Below are 21926 nucleotides of genomic sequence, written 5' to 3' on the forward strand. Positions count from 1 at the left end.
GTCATTGCATTAAGTACAGTGTGAAAGACTAGCAGGCCATTATTATTGTGAAAGACTAGCTGGCCATTCAGGTTGGGATCACCGGGTTGGCTGCATATTTGAGAGACGTCAGATTCCAAGTTGTCATCTGGGGTTTCTTAGGTCCAGATATTTTATGTCACTATTTCACACTGTGGTAATCAGCCTCTTAGATGATAGCTTTTACTAACAGGTTTTCTGGGAGATTGTTTGTCAAGTACATCAAATTTCTAACAGGAAAGTCTGTGCTCTTTACTTTCTCAGAACAATATCTATTTGAGAAACCAAATGAACAGCAAAGGATTATTTGGTAAGCATTGGAAAGGACACAGAGAGTTCAACGACATCAAGATGTTTAGCACTTATGCTGTACTTTAACTGTATGATTCATCATTGTCTTTCTCCTTCATTAGATTATGAGGTACTTTATTCACTCAATACTTGGTACTCCATAAATATCTGTGGAATAATTTAATTATCTATCACGACCTTACATATGTGCTATTCAAATGTCTATACATTAAATCTGCTGTTTAGTCAGGGGAACACCTGTCTTTCTGTGGTGTTGACAACAAGATGACCAAGACTTACAACCAGTGTGATGGCCATTGACAAAAGTGGTAAGTAACATGGCAGAGAAGTAACAATCAACACACATCAATATGTCAGCTGCCCTGGTAGCAGCACTCCATCTCTGTTACTGCATCTAGTCCCTTCAAGAACTATGCTAAACCTGAGGCTAGCTTTCATTCTATCAATGTTCTGCCTGAGTTTATACCTCCATAATTCCAGATAAAACAATTCTAAGTTTCTACTTCCTTGAAAAAGATACAAGTAAGTAAAATGAGAAAGATTAAGATGAATTAGGATCCTTAAGACATGATGGGTGACCCAAGAAAGTTAACTCCATTTGGTAACAGAAAGAAAACGCCTACAGCAGGATCTTACCCACCATCCCCACAAACTGAAACTAGACATACACTCAGGACTTTGGCCACCTGATGAGAAGAGCCAAATCACTGAAAAAGACCATGACGCTGGGAAAGACTGAAGGCAGGAAGAGAAGGGGATGACAGAGGATAAGATGGTTGGATGGCATCATCAACTCAATGGACATGAGTCTGAGCAAACTCCAGGAGATAGTGATGGACAGGGAAACCCGACGTGCTGCAGTCCATGGGGTTGCAAAGTGTCAGACACGACTGAGCGACTGAACAACAGCAACATTTGTGATAGAAAGGTTCTCTTCCTGTCACCCAGGACATAGGTGTATTATACTTTCCAACATTAGGGTTAATTTATGTTGTTTAGAATATATTGATAAAAGATAACTGTGAATACTGTAAAAAAAGTTTTTTTAAAAAAAATGTTTAAAAGTGGGTCAAGGGAATAAACATAAGACATTAGTTAGGTTTTCTGAAATGAAAGCCAGCAACAGAGAAGCTTAAGTTCCTTACAGTTGATGTGGTAGATGCGTTCTGTCAGGGGCTGTTTCTGAACGTCACTCCCATGGGACCACAAGCAAAGAGCAAAAAAAAGCATGCATCACAAGCAAAGAGTGAGCCACGCAGACCTGAGCTTTTATTCTCACCTGAGGTCACGTGGCCTTATTCACACCAATGGCTTCTGTTGCTTACAAGCATTTCAAGTGAACACACTCCAAACCACGGAGAAAAACATGAAGTCAATTTTCAATGAAAAGATGTAAAATATTTGTTGTGAATCTTCCTGGCTCTCCAATGGCCTATGTTTCAAGTATAAGATTAAGGCACTTAGAATATGTTTCCCATTTCAAACCATCATTTGCTAGTCTTGAAAGGCACAATTCAACACACACAAAATAGATGCGTGGTGGATAAATCTGCAACTCAGACCAAAGCAACCCAAAAACACAGTCATAAAAAGAGCAGCCACAAATTTGTGACTAAAAAACAAACAAATAGTTGTGGAAAAACAAAAAATAGCTAATCTTCCTGAGAGACAGACTCTAGGAACTTCCTTCTCTGAATAAACTCCTACACTGCTGCAGAAAAATAAAATTATTGCAGGGGTGTGTATAGACAAACCCAAAATAGGTAGACCATCTAAACCTTTAAATCATCCTTTTCTTTTGCATCCCCATCTTCATTTCACAACTCCCAGCCCCATACATACATATTCAAGTTTGCCTCTCATGGAATTTGGAAAAAGAAATAAAAACTGACAAAAGATAAATCCTCCAAATTTAACACCCAGCCTCAGATTTTTGCCTTGAACGAGAAGGGAGATGGTCTCTTTTCTATTACAAGAAGAGCCCAGGGTAATAAACTATCCTGGATCCAAACTCATCAACAAAAATTAACACTCATTTTTTAAAAAAGAAATCCCTTGTCCTGTTCTCCCTTCCTCTCCCCTCTTCCTTCTTATACCGTCAGCCACAGGTACCACAGTCTCACTCCAATGCCTGCTCATTTAAAGAGCATGAGGTATAGGCAGTCTTCCCTTTAAGTTAAACAATCAGTTCAATAACATTCACATTTATCCAGTTTCGCTTATCAAAACTTCAGCATTTCAATTAGCTGCTATTGACAATGTCCAGGAGAAGAACCTCTTGTTCTCCTGAAATCTGAGGAGGAAAATAAATGCTAAAGGAGCTAGAAAGATGTGTTTCTGAATCATGAAATCTTTAGCAGAAATAAAATATGCAAGAACTAGGAAAGTTCAGGGTTTCCCAGGTGGCACTAGTGGTAAAGAATCCACCTGCCAGCGCAGGAGACAGAGGCAATGGGGATTCAATTCCCTGAGTCGGGAAGATCCCCTGAGGAAAGCATGGCCACCTGCTCCAGTATGGAGAATCCTGTGGACAGAGGAGCCTGGCAGGCTACAGTCCACAGGGTCGCAAAGAGTCGGCTGAAGTGATTTAGCATGCATAAAGGCAAGTTTGTTCCTTTTAAGGCAAGTTAAATACAAGAAAATGCAATGGCTAAATAAAATATGAAAATATAACCTTACTGGTAAGAAGGAAAACGCAAATTAAAATTGAAAAATCATATGATTTTTCATCTAAGAGATTAGCAAAACTGCGAACGTGGGAGCACAGCCTGTGCTGGTAAGGTTGTAGAGAAACAGGTCACGTCACGTCACTCACTTTCGGACTGTGACAGCTGATCGAGAGCCCCTCTGACCCTGCCCTCCCGCTTCTGCGAATCAATCTTACAGAAGAAAAGAACACTTAAGAAAACAGGTATGAAATATTTACAGCAGCATTGTTGGCAGCGGTAGAAAACTAGAAAAAAAAAACCTGGATGCTCATTAGTATAGAAATGTCAGAGACAAGCACAGTATACTCACACAGAGTACTATTTTTCAGTTATTAAAAATAATGAATTGGATCGACATGCATGGACCAGGAGGAAGGTTCATTGTGTGTTGTTAAATGTGTTAAAGCAAATTGTCGAGTCATGTTTGCCTATGACCCACTTGGGAAGAAGAATAAAAATTGTTGGGAAAGGGAGTCTCAAGAATGAGGTCTTCGGACCTCCATCTGGCAGAATAAGAAGGGGCCTTGGGCCTGGGATATTTCAGACCAAGAGATAAAGAGCCCACATGGCCTCTGCAGGGTTTATCACCTCGTAAGGGAATCTCTTTCCTTATCTCAGGCTTAGTGGGTGCTTTTTTGCTCTGCTTAAGCACGTGGCAATGGCCTTCAAGCACACCCCAGCTTTCAGTATTTCAGACTCCACAGGGGTGGGGTTGGGATCATTCCTGTCCATTGCTGATGATGGTAGAAAGGAGAGGAGCAAGTAAGATCCACTGCCCTTGTCAACCTGGGTAAGGGAGGGGACGGAGGGGACTTGCTAGTCCTGAGGGACCCAGGCACACTAATGAAGCTGATCGTGCTCTTTCTATGTAAGCAAAGCACTGTTCCATCGAGTGCTTGACGGTGTTGCTGTATTTTCCTTGGCAACTTCAATATCAAGATATAATGGACATGAGTGTTTAAAATTCTCTCCTGGCGTTGGTGCATGGTGTTTTGCTCCCTTGGGATAAATATCCAGCACTTAGTACTCTGCTCAACAGAAATACCTTTTATATGTGAACATGAATGTCTGTGTGTTTGTAAGTGTACTGAGAAAGGTGAGAAAAAATACACACCAAATCATTAATGCTATTTATTGCAAAAGGGTGAGATTGGACAGGGAAAAGATTAACTGTTCCATATACCTCTGTATTACCTGGCTGGTTACAATAAGTATATGCAATTGACTGGATATTTGTGGTCCCCCCAAATTCACATGTTGAAATCATAATCTCCAATGTGATGATATTAGGAGGTGGGGTCTTTGGGAAGAGATTAGGTCATGAGGGCTTCCCTGGTGGCTCAGATGGTAAAGAAGCTGCCTGCAATGCAGGAGACCCAGGTTCAATTCCTAGGTTGGGAAGATCCCCTGGAGAAGGAAATGGCAACCCATGCCAGTATTCTTGCCTGGACAGAGGAGCCTGGCGGGCTACAGTCTATAGGGTCACAAAGAGTTGGACATGACTGAGTGACTAACACTTCTAGGTAATGAGGGTGGAGGCCTCATGAATGGGATTAGTGCTCTTATAAAAGAGACCCCTGAGAGTTCTCTCCCTTTCCACCATGTGAAGATATAGCAAAAGATGGCTGTCTATGAACCAGGAAGTAGATTCCCACCAGACACAGAATCTGCTGGCACCTTGATCTTGGACTTCCTAGCCTCTAGAAGTGTGATAAATATATTTCTGTTGTTTAAGCCACTCAGTCTATGGCATTTTTGTTATGGCAGCCTGAATGGACTAACATAGTATATAACTGTTAAAATTTCTCAAAATTTTCATTTTATAATTTCAAAATTATGTATAAGTAAAATTTAAAAGGATAACAAAAATATAAATATATATATACAAGATACTACCTATCCTAGTCAATTCAGGTAAGAAAGATAAGTACTTAGGTCCTGGCTATTTATCTTTTAAGATATCCAGAAAATGAGACTATAGGTTCAGGAGTCCCATGGTTACAAATATGTCTCCCATTGTTAGAGTAAGAAAGTCCTTTCTAATGTCTAACTCAAATTACTCTCACTACCATCAAAGCAAATGCCTCATTTCCATTCAGGACAAACAACATTTATTATCTCGTTTCAGTGGAATCAATTAAAAATTATACAATATCACTGATGTGTTATTTTTAACAATACTAACTGGTATGTTCAGCAAACTCTCTTAAAGACAAATATTGAAAACTAACAACAAAACAGTGAAATGTTAAATGTCAAAAAAATGGAGGATTATTTTTACACTTCATGATAAGTCCATTAAAAACAAACATTTTGCATTGTAAAACATCATTTTCCAGAAAAACAATTAATGATAACATTAAAAGCTCAAAATATCATGCTAACTTTAAAACATATAAAACTCTAGTTTGAAATTTTAAAACAAATTTTATGTAAAATGCATATATTTTCTATGCATAGGAAAAGACTATATGGAGGAAATCCACAAAATATTTAAAGTGAGTATTACTGCGAAGTGGATTTATAGGTGACTTTTTCATTTATTTCCTCTTTTCTGCATTCTTCAAATTTTCTAAAATAGATACATATTAAGAAAAAAAGTCCAGATCTTTCTAGTCGGGTTCCTTGGGGCCCCTACATCATACCTAGCTCACCTAAGGATAAGCTGGTCTATAACATCACTGTAGAGCCTTTGATGGCTCTTTACTAGATACAGAATAAAATATAACCATCTTAGCAGAGCATCAAGACTGGATAGAGCCCCTCTATACTGAGCCCTTCGGAAGTCTTTATCAGGCAGCCTGCTCTCCACCTACGTCAGCTCATCAGCCATTCTCAGAGCACTGGGCAATCTCAGCTCCCAATCCTCTACTCACGCTACTCTTTGGCAAGTCATACCCTTCCCTGGCATCTTCATGTGTTCAGCACTGCTTCTTCCTCAGCCAGCCTGCCTGCTAAGCCACTTCAGTGATGTCCAACTCTTGGCAATCCTATGGACAGTAACCCTCCAGGCTCCTCTGTCCATGGGATTCTCTAAGCAAGAATACTGGAATGGGTTGCCATGCCCTCCTCCAGGGGATCTTCCCAACCTAGGGATTGCATCCGTGTCTCTTATGTTTCCTGCAATGGCAGGTGGGTTCTTTACCACTCGTGTCACCTGGGAAGTCCTTCAGTCTCAGAAAGTGAAAGTGTCAGTCGCTAAATCGTGTCCGACTCTGCAATCCCATGGACAGTAGCCCAACAGGCTCCTCTGTTCACGAGATTCTCCAGGCAAGGATACTGGAGTGGGTTGCCATTCCTTCTCCAGGGGATCTTCGCAACCCACGGATTGAACTTGGGTCTCCCACATCGCAGGCAGACACTTTACCGTCTGAGCTACCTGGGAAGCCCAGGTCAAATGGTACCCACACTGTGAAGTTTTTCCCTGAATTAACTGCTTTCTCATATAGGTGTCTTATCTGTTCTGACTGGTTCTGCTCCAGCACTCATCACACTGACTTCAGGGTTTATTAGTCTTTACCTAAGAACTCTTTGAGAATACAGACTCTGTCTTCATTATGTCTGAATCTCCAGCACTTAGCACAGTTGTAGCATATAATAGGAGAATGATTGGAACCTCTGGTCAAAAATCACCAAGAAAATAGAAAAGACAAGAAAAATTACTGAATCAGGGAGTCTTTCTGAGCAAGAGAGTTGCCAATTCTTACAAATTGCAATCCAAAATCATACCCTATTTTGGGGGGGAAGATAGACTTTTAAAATATATAGGAGTAAAAAGAATAGATGAGTCTTTTCAAATGTGTCAATGCTATCACCACAAGGACAGTATATATACAGTATAGGTATAAACCATTAAATAACTCATTTCAGTCTACAGCTTTGGTACCAGAGGGAGACAATGCACACTTCTGAATCGTGAATGGTGATTTTAATCTCCAATATAAAGTTGATAAAGGAACATGCACAAGGAAAACTTACACAAGCTGAGCAAAATGGACCTGGGCCAAAGGGGTCTGGGTTTGACTTTACTTTACTATTATTTTTTAAACATTCATTTATTTACTTACATATTGGCCACACCCATGTGACATGCGGAATCCCAACCAGGGATCGAACATGTGCCCCCTGCACTGGGAATGCGGGGTCTTAAAAATTGGACGGCAAGAGAAGTCCCAAGGGTCTGGATTTTAGAAGGTGGCTGAGGAGACGGTTTCCTTGGTATCTCGAATTTTCTTGAAGAGATCTCTAGTCTTTCCCATTCTATTGTTTTCCTCTATTTCTTTGCACTGATCACTGAGAAAGGCTTTCTTATCTTTCCTTGCTATTATTGGGAACTCTGCATTCACATGGGTATATCTTTCCTTTTTTCCTTTGCCTTTAGCTTCTCTTCTTTTCTCAGCTATTTGTAAGATCTCCTCAGACGACCACTTTGCCTTTTTGCATTTCTTTTTTTGGGGGATGGTCTTGATCACTGCCTTCCGTACAATGTCAAGAACCTCTGTCCATAGTTCTTCAGGCACTCTGTCTATCAGATCTAATCCCTTGAATCTATTTGTCAAATCCCCAAATTGTAAGGGATTTGATTTAGGACATACCTGAATGGTCTAGTGGTTTTCCCTACTTTCTTCAATTTAAGTCTGAATTTGGCAATAAGGACTTCATGATCTGAGCCACAGTCAGCTCCTGGTCTTGCTTTTGCTGACTGTATAGAGCTTCACCATCTTTGGCTGCAAAGAATAAAATCAATCTGATTTCAGTATTGACCATCTGGTGATGTCCACATGCAGAGTTTTCTCTTGGGTTGTTGGAAGAGAGTGTTTGCTATGACCAGAGAGTTCTCTTGGCAAAACTCTGTTAGCCTTTGTCCTGCTTCATTTTGTACCCCAAGGTCAAATTTGCCTATTGCTCCAGGTATCTCTTGACTTCCTATTTTTGCATTCCAGTCCCCTATGATGAAAAGGACATCTTTTTTGGGTGTTCTAGACAGTCTTGTAGCTCTTCATAGAACCATTCAACTTCCGCATCTTCAGCATTACTGGTTGGAGTATAGATTTGTATTACTGTGATATTGAATGGTTTGCCTTGGAAACAAACAGCATTCTGTTGTTTTTGAGATTGCACCCACGTACTGCATTTTGGACTCTTTTGTGACTATGAGGGCTATTCCATTTCTTCTAAGGGATTCTTGCCCACAGTAGTAGATATAATGGTCATCTGAATTAAATTAGATATTAAGAACAGGTGGCAAGAATACGCAGAAGAACTAAATAAAAAAGATCTTAATGACCCAGATAACTACAATGGTATGATCACTTACCTAGAGTCAGACATCCCGGAATGTAAAGTCAAGTGGGCCTTAGGAAGCATCACTACAAACAAAGCTAGTGGAGATGACAGAATTCCAGCTAAGCTATTTCAAATCCTAAAAATGATGCTGTTAAAGTGCTGCACTCAGTATGCTAGCAAATTTAGAAAACTCAGCAGTGGCCACAGGACTGGAAAAGGTTAGTTTTCATTCCAATCCTAAAGAAAGGCAATGCCAAAGAACGTTCAAGCTACTCAACAATTGCACACATCTCACATGCTAGCAAAGTAATGCTCAAAATTCTCCAAGCCAAGCCTCAACAGTAAGTGAACCATCAACTTCCAGATGTTCAAGCTGCATTTAGAAAAAGCAGAGGAACCAGAGATCAAATTGCCAACATCCGTTGGATCATAGAGAAAGCAAGAGAGTTCCAGAAAAACATCTACTTCTGCTTTATTGACTATGCCAAAGCCTTTGACTGTGTGGATCACAACAAACTGTGGAAAATTCTTAAAGAGATGGGAATACCAGACCACCTGACCTGCCTCCTGAGAAATCTACATGCAGGTCAAGAAGGAAGAGTTAGAACCGGACATGGAACAATGGACTGGTTCAAAATTGGGAAAGGAGTACATCAAGGCTGTATACTGGCATCTTGCTTATTTAACTTACATGCAGAGTATATCATGTGAAATGCCAGGCTGGATGAAGCAGAAGCTGGAATCAAGATTTCTGGGAGAAATATCAATAACTTCAGATATGCAGATGACACCACCCTTAAAGCAGAAAGCGAAGAAAGAACTAAAGAGCCTCTTAATGAAAGTGAAAGAGGATAGTGAAAAAGCTGGTATAAAACTCAACATTCAAAAACTAATATCGTGGCATCTGGTCCCATTACATCATGGCAAATAGATGGGGAAACAATGAGAACAGTGAGAGAATTTATTTTTTTGGGCTCCGAAATCATTGCAGTGGTGACTACAGCCATGAAATTAAAAGACGCTTGCTTCTTGGAAGAAAGGCTATGTCCAACCTAGACAGCATATTAAAAAGCAGAGACATTACTTTGCCAACAAAGGTCCATCCAGTCAAAGCTATGGTTTTTTCCAGTGGTCATGTATGGATTGGACTATAAAGAAAGCTGTGTGTGTCTGTTAGACATGACATCAGTCAGACATGACTGAGTGACTCTTTGTGACCCCATGAACTGTAGCTTGCCAGGCTTCTCTGTCTGTGGAATTCTCCAGGCAAGAATATTGGAGTGGATTGCCACTCCTTTCTTCAGAGGATCTTCCCCACCCAGGGATTGAACCCTGGTCTCCTGCATTGCAGGCAGGTACTTTACCATTTCAGCTACAGGGAAGCACCGAAGAATTGATGCTTTTGAGCTATGATGTTGGAAAAGACTCTTGAGAGTCCCTTGGACTGCAAGGAAATCAAACCAGTCAATCCTAAAGGAAATCAGTCCTGAATGACTGATGCTGAAGCTGAAACTCCAATACTTTGGCCACTGATGTGAAGAGCTGACTCATTGGAAAAGACGCTGATGTTGGGAAAGATTGAGGGCAGGAGGAGAAGGGGACAACAGAGGATGAGATGGTTGGATGGCATCAACTCGATCGACATGAGTTTGAGCAAGCTCTGGGAGTTGGTGCTGGACAGGGAAGCCCAGTGTGCTGCAGTCCATGGGGTCGCAAAGAGTCGGACACGACTGAGCGACTGAACTGAACTGAAGAGACAGTGACTTTGGAGATCAGCAGGGGAGGGACAGGGAGAACGCAAAGACCCAGCGTCATCATCTTCAACAGCCTCAGACCGTGCTCACAGACCCACCGTGGTCAGCAGTTACCAGAGGCTGGTCTGCTGTCCCCACATTCTCAGACATACAAGCCTTTGCTCATTCTGGGGACCAATGACTACTGAGGAACATTTAAAAATCAGGTCGTGTTGAACTGATGAGAAACTGTGTATATCATTTGTTTCTATTTTGTGAAAACATTTCCTATATTTTGAATGCAAATTCTTTCAAAGAAAATATGTACTTAAATTAGTTTGTAGTTAGTACAATTCTGTACACATGTAGTCAATTTTCAACACATTTTTAACAAATGACTAAGCAAGAACTGGTTTTTTTTAAAAAAGATCAAACTATCTTAAGAATTTATTTATTCAAGTAAAATGACTGAAAGAAGGGTTTAAATAATAATCAGTGGCTTTAAAATGTACATTCTTTTAGATAGATGCACCTCAGAAGTTTAACACATGCTAGCAACTCTAAGGGCTTCCCCGGTGGCTCAGTAGTAAAGAATCCTCCTGCAACACAGGAGCCTCGGGTTCCATTCCTGTGTTGGGAAGATCCCCTGGAGAGGGGCATGGCAACCCAGGCAGTAGTCTCGCCTGTTGAATCCCATGGACAGAGGAGCCTGATGGGCTACAGTTCATACTGCCACAAAGAGTCAGACATGACTGAAGCGACTTAGCACGCACACACAGCAGCTCTAAACCATGGCGATGTGTCCCAGGCAACCCAACGCAGGCAGTGAGGTGGTAATCATCCACTAAGGAGACTTCATCCGGTGGTGCAACAATGTGGAAACACAAGAAAAGTCAAGCTTTAACACTGCCCTATGATTCCAAAGCATTCTTGTGCAGGAAGTCATTTAAAATTTTTCATTGACATCTGATATTTCATGATGCCGCTGCTGCTAAGTCGCTTCAGTCATGTCCGACTCTGTGCGACCCCATAGACGACAGCCCACCAGGCTCCCCCGTCCCTGGGATTCTCCAGGCAAGAACACTGGAGTGGGTTGCCATTTCCTTCTCCAATGCATGAAAGTGAAAAGTGAAAGGGAAGTAGCTCAGTCGTGTCTGACTCCTAGCGACCCCATGGACTGCAGCCTACCAGGCTCCTCTGTCCATGGGATTTTCCAGGCAAGAGTACTGGAGTGGGTTGCCATTGCATGATAGAAGTATTCAATTCTAGCACATTTTCCTTGTATATTAAGGCAAGCTAAATTTGATGTCTTTTTCCTTCAGAGTCTCATTTGAATTGAAATAAATGTCTAAATAAAGAATTTAACACTTGACTTTTTCTTGGTTTTATGTGTCATGCAAACATCAGTAATTATTTAGTGAATCATGCAAATCTTGTAAAACATTATTTTTTAGGCTATATTTTTGGTAAAAATGAAAATCAATAAAATCCAGCCTTCGATCCTTCAATCCATAATCAGCTGAGTAGGTAAGAGTGCTTGTTTAAATTCAAATAAACAAACAAAAACACCCTTACATTTAAAGAAAAAGTTTTCTTTCACCAGAATCAGATTCAGTTTCACAGCAGTGTCTAGATTCTATAGGCTCTTTGTCTCCTTAAGGGCCAGAAGAGGTCAGTAATGCTATATTAACATGATGTTAGTATATTTACATGTTCTTTTTCCTAACGGTGAAGGAAGATGAGCCAAACTTGTTCTTTTATGCGATGACTTTTCAGTTGGATGGGTGTCTCAACCCCAGCACAATTTGACATTTGGGGTCAGAGGATTCTTTGTTATGGAAGACTGTTCTGCACACTGTAGGATGCTCAGTAGTTTACAGGGTCTTTGCCAGATAGATATCAGTAGGACACTTCCCCCAGCTGGGACTACCTGTCTCCAGACATTGCCCAATGTCTTCTGCAGGACAGAACCACACCCAGCTGGGAACCACTGAAGAAGTTCTGGAAGCATGGAGGCAGCCCCATTTCCACTATTATGGCTGCCAGGAGGGAACTGACACATGTTCTCAGTGTGTTAGGCACTAGGTCAGTGGGTTTGATGCTCATTAATTCATACAGTTAAGTATCACCACTCCTAACTTATAGATGAGAAAATTGGTGTTCACAGAGAGAAAATGGTCGAGCCATGTTCTCCTGCTTTTTCTGCGTGCGTGTGTGCTAAGTCACTTCAGTCATGTCCGACTCTGTGCAAGCCCCATGGACTGTAGCCCACCAGGCTCCTCTGTCCATGGAATTCTCCAAGCAAGAATACTGGAGTGGGTTGCCATTTCCTCCTCCAGGGGATCTTCCCGACCCAGGGATCGAACCCATCTCCCGCATTGCAGGCGGATTCTTTACCACCGAGGAAACCTGCTTTGTCTACATTTAGGCAACTTATCATTTCAATGTGTCCCTAGACTTCCCAGCTTTAAGAGCTGGTCACTTGACTGTCAATAGATTTCCCTTACCCCCATGTATCCAAGCATGTGTGCAGAGGGACAGAGTAGGGGCAGTCACTGCAAATGACTAGAGATGTAAAATAAAGAACCGTGTGATTTCTCCATCTCCAGGGAGTAACTGAAAAGCACTTGGCAACCCAGCCACTACACGTTTCAGGTACCACACAGGATGCCCTCAAAGACAACAGACTCGGAAGATTTGAATCACCTTTCAGGATTTAAAGGACAGTAAGAGCCTCACAGTGACTGAGAGCCTTTGGGGCTGCCCTTGATGTAATCAGGTCCACTGGAAACTAACCACATCCATCCCTAGAGGCAGACAAACCTTGAGCTCCTCCTCTCAGGGAGCAAAGCAGAGTTCAAGATCACATGAAGAACAGGCGGGGAGCGAGGGTCTTGGTTTGAAGCCCTGGGCACAGTCCTAGTTCCTGGTAGGGTTTTGACAGTGTTGACCTTGCCAGATCCTGACCCAGACTTATTTAACTGGAGCAACAGGTTCACTCACAGGGCCCTGGACTAACTAATCCCTTGGCCAGGAGCTGCAGAGGTGAAGTGCTGGTCAGCCTCACTCGTGTGGACACCAGCAGGGACTGCTGCCAACCACCCTCGGTTGTAACATCCCCTGTGTGTGTGTGCTAAGTTGCTTCAGTCGTGTCCGACTCTTTGTGACCCCATGGACTATAGCACGCCAGGCTCCTCTGTCTACTGGATTCTCTGTCCATTGGATTCTCCAGGCAAGAATACTGGAATGGGTTGCCATGCCCTCCTCAGGGGATCTTTCTGACCCAAGGATTGAACCTGCATCTCTTACGTCTCCTGCATAGGTTCTTACGTCTCCTGCATGGTAGGCAGGTTCTTTGCCACTAGCTCCACCTGGGAAGCCCATAACATCCCCTCCCTTCTCTCTTATTTCCCTTTTTTCTGGAGACATTAATGACTCCAGAACACTAATAAAGAGCACTCAAATGCCTCTTTGAAAACTGGATGGTGTAACCTCTCACCTCCGAAGGTTAGTGGGCTTCATTCAGTTCTCTTTGGACTCTTCCATGTCACCAATTACAGACACTATTGTTTACCTAGTTCCTGCCACCCATCTGAATCCTTAGCACTAAGATGAAATGAAAAGCAACTTGGCCAAGTTTTTAATGGTCGTTTGGGGTAGAGCTCAAATGAGAGTAGTCACTGGAAAGAAACTCTTGTTTCTGAAGTATGGGCTAACTTTAACAAAATATTAAATTATATGTTATTTCAGAAATACCAAGTTTGCACACATGATTAGAACATCATATTTTACTTTGAGTAGAAAACAGACTTTGCTTAAAAAAAATTCATCCAACTGTTCTGCCTCTAGTGGTAAAGAACCTGCCTGCCAATACAGGAGATATTAAGAGACACGGGTTAGATCCCTGGGTCGGGAAGATCCTCTAGAGAAGGAAATGGCAACGTACTCCAGTATTCTTGCCTGGAGAATCCCGTGGACAGAGGAGCCTAGCCATGGGGTCGCAAAAAGTCAGACACGACTAAAGTGACTTAGCATATGGCACGCATTCTGCCACTTTCTGAGTCGTACACTTAACACTCAAAAAAGTCTTTACTTTAGGGCCTGGCAGGGAGAAAGAGGGAAGTGATTCCTGACTTGGAAGACAAACATTTCCCCAAAAGTCTCCCTGTTAGAAAAAGAACTTGAAAGAGATATGAAAACGAGAATTAGAAAAATAAGGAAAGTTACATCTCCTGCATTTCTAAGCATGTGAACTTGATTCATACCACTCAGTACGGAACTGGATCAAAGGGCAGATATGTGTTGTTGAGAACTAGCCAATTAGAGATTATGAAGAGAACAGACCTACCAAGATGAAAAAGTTAACAGATTCAAGGGTTTAGACGTTCAAAGTGATAACACACAAAAAGAAACTCTAATCTGGGAAAGGGACATCTCTTTCTCTATATGAAAGACTGTTCATATTAGGAGGCGTGTTAAAAGGAGCCACAGCTATTTTTTCAGTAAGTGACAAGAGAGATGAAATGACATTGCAGTAAGCAAGATTACGTGTCTGTATTCAGAAATGTTTTCAGATTATAAATTAAATGTAGTTCCTCAAAGTCTAGAAAAAGTTGGGAGAATCTTTTCCGGAGCTCCTTAGTGGGAGAGTCACCACATGACTATTCTGATTAAAAGCATGGGTTTGGCCAAGTATCTCCGAGGAACAGTTTTACGGTTGTTATTTTTTCATTTTTGTGCCAAACGATTTAGGAATATGACTACACCTTTGCTACTAAGGGGCAGGAATTCTAATGCCGGGTCTGCCACTCTCCAGGTAAGTGGCTCCACGCAGGACTCCTCTGTGCTCTCACCTCTGTGCTTCACGTGTAACACACGGACAGCACGTCAGACTCATAAATCTGTTTAGATACCATGGTGATGAGGTCGGTGGAGAGTCTAAGAATAAAGTCTGATGTCACATACACAAACATGAGGAAAAGGAAAGCTCTATTTCCACTGAAATTTGTTGTACAATTTTAATGGAATCTGATAAACACCAAAGTGCATATTACGGATAAAATAAATATTTATTTATTTATTTTTAATTAGTTTATTTTCTATTTTTTAATTTTACAACATTGTATTTGTTTTGCTATACATTGACATGAAAAATAAATATTTATGTCAAGTTCATTAATCAATGTCATGTGTCTTATATAAGCTAAGAGAAAAAATAACAATTTATCTTGCAGTATGTTTCTTAAAAACCATTTGGCGATTGTCAGTCTTGTATTGAGACAGAAGCCCGGATGATATTTATTTACATTTCCCGCATTTGCAGGGCAACATACCTGAACTTGTTTCAATATTCAAACTATAATTAAGCTCTTACATTACTGAAATGGTAATTAACACTTTGGAATTGCCCCAGATGTTTCTGATGCAAGTTCATGTTTGATCTTCTTATTATCTCTCTGTGACAGTCACAAGGATTAAGGATATGAGATGAGGTCTTAACATAAAATATAGGAAGTCTTAGAAAACAACCACAACTTTGGAAGCTATGCAAAGCTTATCTTTTCTTGTTTTCCTGAGCCTTTGATGATTTAGCCTTTAGAGCTAAATTTAAGGCATCACTCCAGGTCAAATGAGCTGGAATCTTTGAGGTCAACCTTGCACATTTGTGTTTTTTTAAGTCCCACAGGCGACACTGATGGGCAGTCAAGATTGAGAACAACTGATTTTAAATGACATAATATGATATAAGCGGTGTCACAGTTAGATTGGCCCTGGTCTAGTTTCTAGAAATATAATGATCATGAGAGCAGACAAAGTCTTTGCTCTCATGAAACTTAAGAGACACTTGAGCAGATAAGCAACAACTCACAAGGCTGTGGCTGTGCCACAGTGCAACAGGGCAGCAGAGTGACTGGAGGAAGGGTTTCCATCTCAAAACAGGACCAGCAGCGGTCTCAGAAGTCAAAAGAAGCCTCTCTAAGATGGGTCGTTGTGCTGGCCCCAAGAAGGAGCTGAAATTTAAAACTGCAAAAGGAAAGACATTTCTAGGGACAGGCAAGAACTAGCTCAAAAGCCCTAAGGTTAAAACCTGCTTGGAACATCAAAGAATCAAAACACGCAAGTACTGATTAAAGCAACTCAAGAGGACAACGCTCACTTACCCAGTATTACCAGCGAATGCCACATCAGTGCGCTTCTCGTAGACCTAAAGTTTACTTGATGTTTTTAAAATACTCATTTTATACAAAATCTTTCTCTCATGAAAGAGACACAAAAAATGCATGATATGCTTCTTACCCTCAAAGAACAGAGTAGAGCACCTCAGTGTGCACAGCTAAGTATAAATAAAGAAAGAATGTAATAAAGTGTTTAAACAGCATACTATTGGCATGAAGTAGGAAATGTTTAATTCCAAAAACTAATCCTCAAGGTCTTCTCAGAAATAACGTTGTTTAATATTGGTCTCACAAAATAGGAGAATCTTGACAGGTAGTATTGGGGAGGGAAATCTTATAGGAAGAGCATTGGCAAAGTATAAGAACCAAAAAAGTTCAGGTTTAGTACAAGAATGAAGAGTTGCTTGACCATCTGAAGTTAGGCTTTTAGGGGAAGGGATAAGAAATGTACCAAAAAGAATGTTTGGTCTGGATGCTAGAGGACCCTGAATGAGAAAAAAGATGGAAAGGAGACTGGAGGCAGGAGCTGGAAAAAGAGAAGGACAGGCTTTTGAGCAGAGGGATGACAGGATAGGAGATGTGCTGAGAGAAGGAAGCACGACTTTCCTGATGCTATGATGTACTCATGGAGGACCTCAGGGGCTGCTGAGCTATCAATGGCCCTTTCATCCTTAAACAGAAAACTCAGAAGTACTGAGCTTCCAGATCTATTCCTGCTTCTTCCAGCTTTCCCTGCTGTGAACTGCCCACTTCTAACCGATTGCAAACTACAGGATGCCAAGGAAAACAAAAAAAAAGTTGCACTCAATATCAATTGTGTAATTGAGTAAATACTCTGGAACTCCAAAGGTGGTTCTAGTCAGCTCTTACGGATTAAATGGCATGGGGCCCTGTATTCATTTTTTAACTTTTTTACTTTTCAGAAAACTTCTCCACAGAATTCTCTGGCTGTCTAAATCATGATGCTCTAAGAGCAGTGATCTATAAATTGAACTGTCAACATCATCCTCAAGAAAAACAAAAGTCCTTTGGGTTGTGAGCTCCTTGAAGGCCTGGGCATGCCTTCATCCTCATCAACTCCCCAGATCAGTCTTGCAAGTCTCAAAGGAGAACTGCTGTGTAATGAACGCATAACAGCTTTGCACCTTTACTAAGGCTGATGTTGGAATTGGGAGGGGAGGAAATACGTACCTAGAGTCCAATACTTTCACATCAATATCTATACCTAGATATATAGATTTATATATAAAATATCTATGTATATATATATTTTCTCATTTACATATATATTTTTCATGAATATGTGCTTTGCATATGTATGTGTACATGCAAAGGCACAGTGGTAAAGAATCACCTGCCAATACAGGAGACATGGGTTTGATCCCTGGGGTCAGGAAAATCCTCTAGAGTAGGAGACAGCAACCCATTCCAGTATTCTTGCCTGGAAATTCCATGGACACAGAGGAGTCTGGCGGGCTACAGTCCATAGGGTCGCAAAGAGTCAGACACGACTGAGTGAACACACACACATACATTTTACAGACAAGTTTCCTATTTTTTTATGCATACATTTCTCCTATCCATAGAGGTTGTTTCCAGCTTGCCTTAGCACTCTGCCACTGTGCGTGCGCCTGAAGCTATGCCGTCGTAGAGAGAATGCCTCACACAGGAAGTCACAGAAAAATTGGTTGGGGATTTGGCAGCCTTCCTCAGCCCACTGGTTTCTCAGCGATTTACGAAGGTAAGAGCTGTGACACACTCTCAGGCACAGTGACTCACTGTGGCAGTGAATGGCAGTGTCGAGGAGAGGCACTCCCCCACCCTGTCTACCCAGGAAGAGAGGCACCAGAATGGGAAGAAAGAGGGGAGGACGGAGGAGGAACACCGCAAAGGGGAACAGAAACACAAACAGCTTGACAAAAATCCCGTAGGTCCTTCTGCCCCACCCCACTGAGGACGGGTCTTAGCCCTGGTCTCCACCCCCTCTACTGAGAATCGCAGTATAACTTCAGAATATCTCCTTCGGAATAAGATGGACCTGAATCTAGTCCTAGCAACACATTTAAGAGCTGAGCAGTCCTGGCTATCTCACTTAGCTTCTCTAAGCATTGCTTTCCTCATGTGTAAAATAGAGAAAATAATAGTCAATTCCTCAAAAAATTGCCCAGAAGATTAAATAAGATTAAATTATGTAATCTCTTGGGTAAAATGTCTAACACAGAAGGATAATGAATAGATGTCAGCATTGATTATTGCAAACAACCAGCTAAGCAGAGCTACACCACCATCAGTGCCCTTAGGATTAAATGCTTGCCAAGGAGGACAAGGAGATAGCAGACAGGGAAGCCTGGCATGCTGCAGTCCATGGGGTCACAGAGTCAGACGTGACTGAGCGACTGAACAACAACAATGGAGGACATGGATGCTAATAAAATCTCTCAAGAAATCAGGTGGGACACCTGTGACAGAACCAGCTCTCACTCAAACGGCCACACGTGGGCCTGACTTTATCAGTAAGGGTCATGTGCATGTCCAGTGTGGAGTACAGGGGAGCCAAGTCCCACAGGGGTCCGTGCAGGCTCAGGCCGGCCACCGAAGCAGATCCCCACTGCAAAGTGCGTGGTTGCTGTTTAGAACCATGACTAATATTCTCTTTTCTCTCTGAGTTCTTAATAACTCTCAGAAAAGTGGGCTTAGCCCTAGCTGGTAAATTAACAAAGGGGAGAAAAACTGATGCTTAAAGGAAATCAGTCCTGAATATTCATTGGAAGGACTGATGCTGAAGCTGAAACTCCAATACTTTGGCCACCTGATGCGAAGAACTGACTCACTGGAAAAGACCCTGATGCTGGGAAAGATTGAAGGCGGGAGGAGAAGGGGACGACAGAGGATGAGATGGTTGGATGGTATCACCAACTCGATGGACATGAGTTTGAGTAAGCTCCGGGAGTTGGTGATGGACAGGGAGGCCTGGCGTGCTGCAGTCCATAAGGTCACAAAGAGTTGGACATGACTGAGCAACTGAACTGAACTGAACTGAACTGAACTGATTTCCTTAGAATTGAAGATGCGCATTAGGAAGACTCACTGTGAAGTACTGCTGCATGAAAAGAAAAGAAAACACACCCATCCCCCTCTGCTTTCCCACGAGGGGCTAGTAACGCATCCCCTGGTGACCAAGTGATGTCATAGCAGGTGTTTTTTCCATTACAGGGACAAGGTCTGCATGTCCATTTCTTCCTTAGCAGATGATGTATCAAGTTACCAGCAAGTAAGTTTGGGGATCCTTCTGAGGCACTTTCAGATAAGGAAAATGAGGATTTCCCCCTTTTCTCAAAAGTATTATTGCTATGAATTAACCCCAAAGAACTTCATGATGCTGGTTCTGAAGCCCTTGGCATTAAGGGCAGGTGTCAGTATGGCTGGGTGACAGTCATATGCCAAGAGCTAAATGCCTGGTGTCCTGAGTGCCAGCCAGGTTCATCAGGAGAACAACAATTTCCACTTGGAGTAAAACTACCCTTAACCACCCCCTACCCCAACAATTCTGCAACAGAGGCCCTGAGGGAATAATGAGGAGGGGACAGTTTTCTGCAACAGCACGACTAGGAAAGTTTGGTGGCTGTGTAGTCGCTATTTCAGGTTCTTCATTCATAATCCTGTTCAAACCTTTTATGATTCTATATTGTGCTTTAGAATAGCAAGTTCCATGTTATTATACCATGTGAATACTGGTTCTTTTTTCTTGAACTTTTTGTTGAAAAACAGAAAAAGTTCATAATGACAAGGTATGTTGGTGTCCAGTGTGCAGAAAGAGGAGAAAGAAAAATCAAGTATCTGAAGGCCGGTGAGGACTGTGACGTCCCACAGTTGTCCATCTCTTCCTTTGCTCAGAACTCTCTCTCTCTTCAGATATTAGGGAGACAGACAGGCTCAGAGTATGCTTGGCTTTATATTAATACTTTGAATATCTGCACCCTGTTTCTCTATTTTGACAAACTGCATGTGAGAATAGCCAGCCAAGCGGAACACACTGCTGTTCTTGGGCACTTTCAGTGCTGCATCAGTGATAGCTGGTAGTGGGTAGGTTCCTCTACACTGTTTCACTTAAAAGAAATAATACGCACCCAATTTTGAACACATCATTATCCCTTCTCCTTTTCCTTTTGAAATTAAAGGAAAACTAATTAAATCCATATTTTGATGGAACCTGAAAGAGGACATTGAGTCTCTCCATTTAGAAACGACTGTGCTCATGAAACACGTCAAGCAAGTGGCCAATGGGTGAGATTCAAGTGTCAAAGGACAGTCTGTTCTCCTGCAAAATCGTCCACTAGGAAACAAGGTTAGGAACGCTGTTGAGAATAAAGGAATGGAGAAAATATAATTTGAACAAAATAACCAAGCAGACGTCAAGAACAAAACAAAATCCCAAGGTCATCAAGAACTCAGTCTTAGAAAAAACAAAGCTATAGTTTGGAAGACAAACGGATTCAGAATCCAGTTAAGATGCCATGGAACATCATACGACATAATACAAACCACTGTCATCAGTAAGTAGAGCAGAGACAACAGTAATGGATGACTCCATGTTATTTCCATGGTCTAGCAAAAGAGATCATGTTGGGTACACTGTAAAAACTCCGAACCATGCGGATATAATGTTGATGGCATTCCACTTCATTGATTTCCTATCGTCAGTCTGGGTTTTGCAGTGACTCCCAACGCCACCTACTTCAGAACTGTTTTCGGAGAGGATGACCTAGGACTTATTCTGAAAATAGGGCACCAGGGGCAACGGTCTGTTTCACTCGGGACCAGTCACACGTTTGGGGGCTCAGTTTTTGACAGTCCTACAAAAACCAAGGAAGGCGTATTAATTCTTGCCAGTTACAAAGTCACAGCCAGTAGGAATCGTTCAAACTATGACCAGTATAGATTATAAAAGCTATTTCTACTCTGGCTCTTGAGGCTGTCTTGATTTAAAGATGTGGGAAACGACCTAAGAGCAGAAAGCTCTATCCACACTTCCTTTCTATCCTAAACTCCAATACTTCAGGGTTGGTAGAGAATTCTAGGAAGGGAGGACAAATGGAAAGGGATATTTTAGGAGGACCTATGATTTGACTTTCACTGTCTTAGAATACCCATTTTATTAAGTGTTTCATTAACTGTAAGTATTACTGCTATGGCTTTTATTTTATATTCTTCTTATGGCTCAATTTATTTCAAGCACTCATGGAATAAGGAAACAAAATCAAGTTCCTACAATATTAGATCTATTTCAGAGTAAAAAGGGAAGAACAATGAGGTTGTTGAAAGAAGTCTTATGGACCAGTACTATGAAGAGAGAGGTTGCCAACCCCAGCTCGGCTCTTTCCTCGTGTGATTACCCATCTTTTGACAACACCTGCAAAATCAAAGGCATCGGTGTTAATGACTATGAAAAACATGTTAGATTAAAAAAATTAAGTTGATGGCAGGATATAAAGGCTTTCTTTCCTAATGAATACCTAAAAATGTTTGTTATACACATTTTAAATTAGGTATCCCAGGACGCTGTAGGCAGAATCCATTTTCTGCCTTCTTTTTGAAATTTGTTGCTCCCAAATCCAGTTAGATATAATACATGTCATTTTCCTTTGCAGTCAAAGTAGGAGTCAGATTTTTAAATACTTCCACTTTCAATGCCT

General features: G+C 41.5%; 1 protein-coding gene across 2 annotated transcripts in view; it reads right to left on the minus strand.

Moving 5' to 3' along the window:
• Positions 1-21926, minus strand: part of TPD52L1 (TPD52 like 1) — an 88152-nt gene that overhangs the window by 39304 nt on the left and 26922 nt on the right. The gene's annotated exons all lie outside the window — the stretch shown is intronic.

The sequence above is a fragment of the Giraffa tippelskirchi genome, chromosome 9 (genome assembly GCF_054371585.1).
Source record: "Giraffa tippelskirchi isolate mGirTip1 chromosome 9, T2T-mGirTip1v1.2.pri, whole genome shotgun sequence".
Classification (NCBI taxonomy): Eukaryota; Metazoa; Chordata; class Mammalia; order Artiodactyla; family Giraffidae; genus Giraffa; species Giraffa tippelskirchi.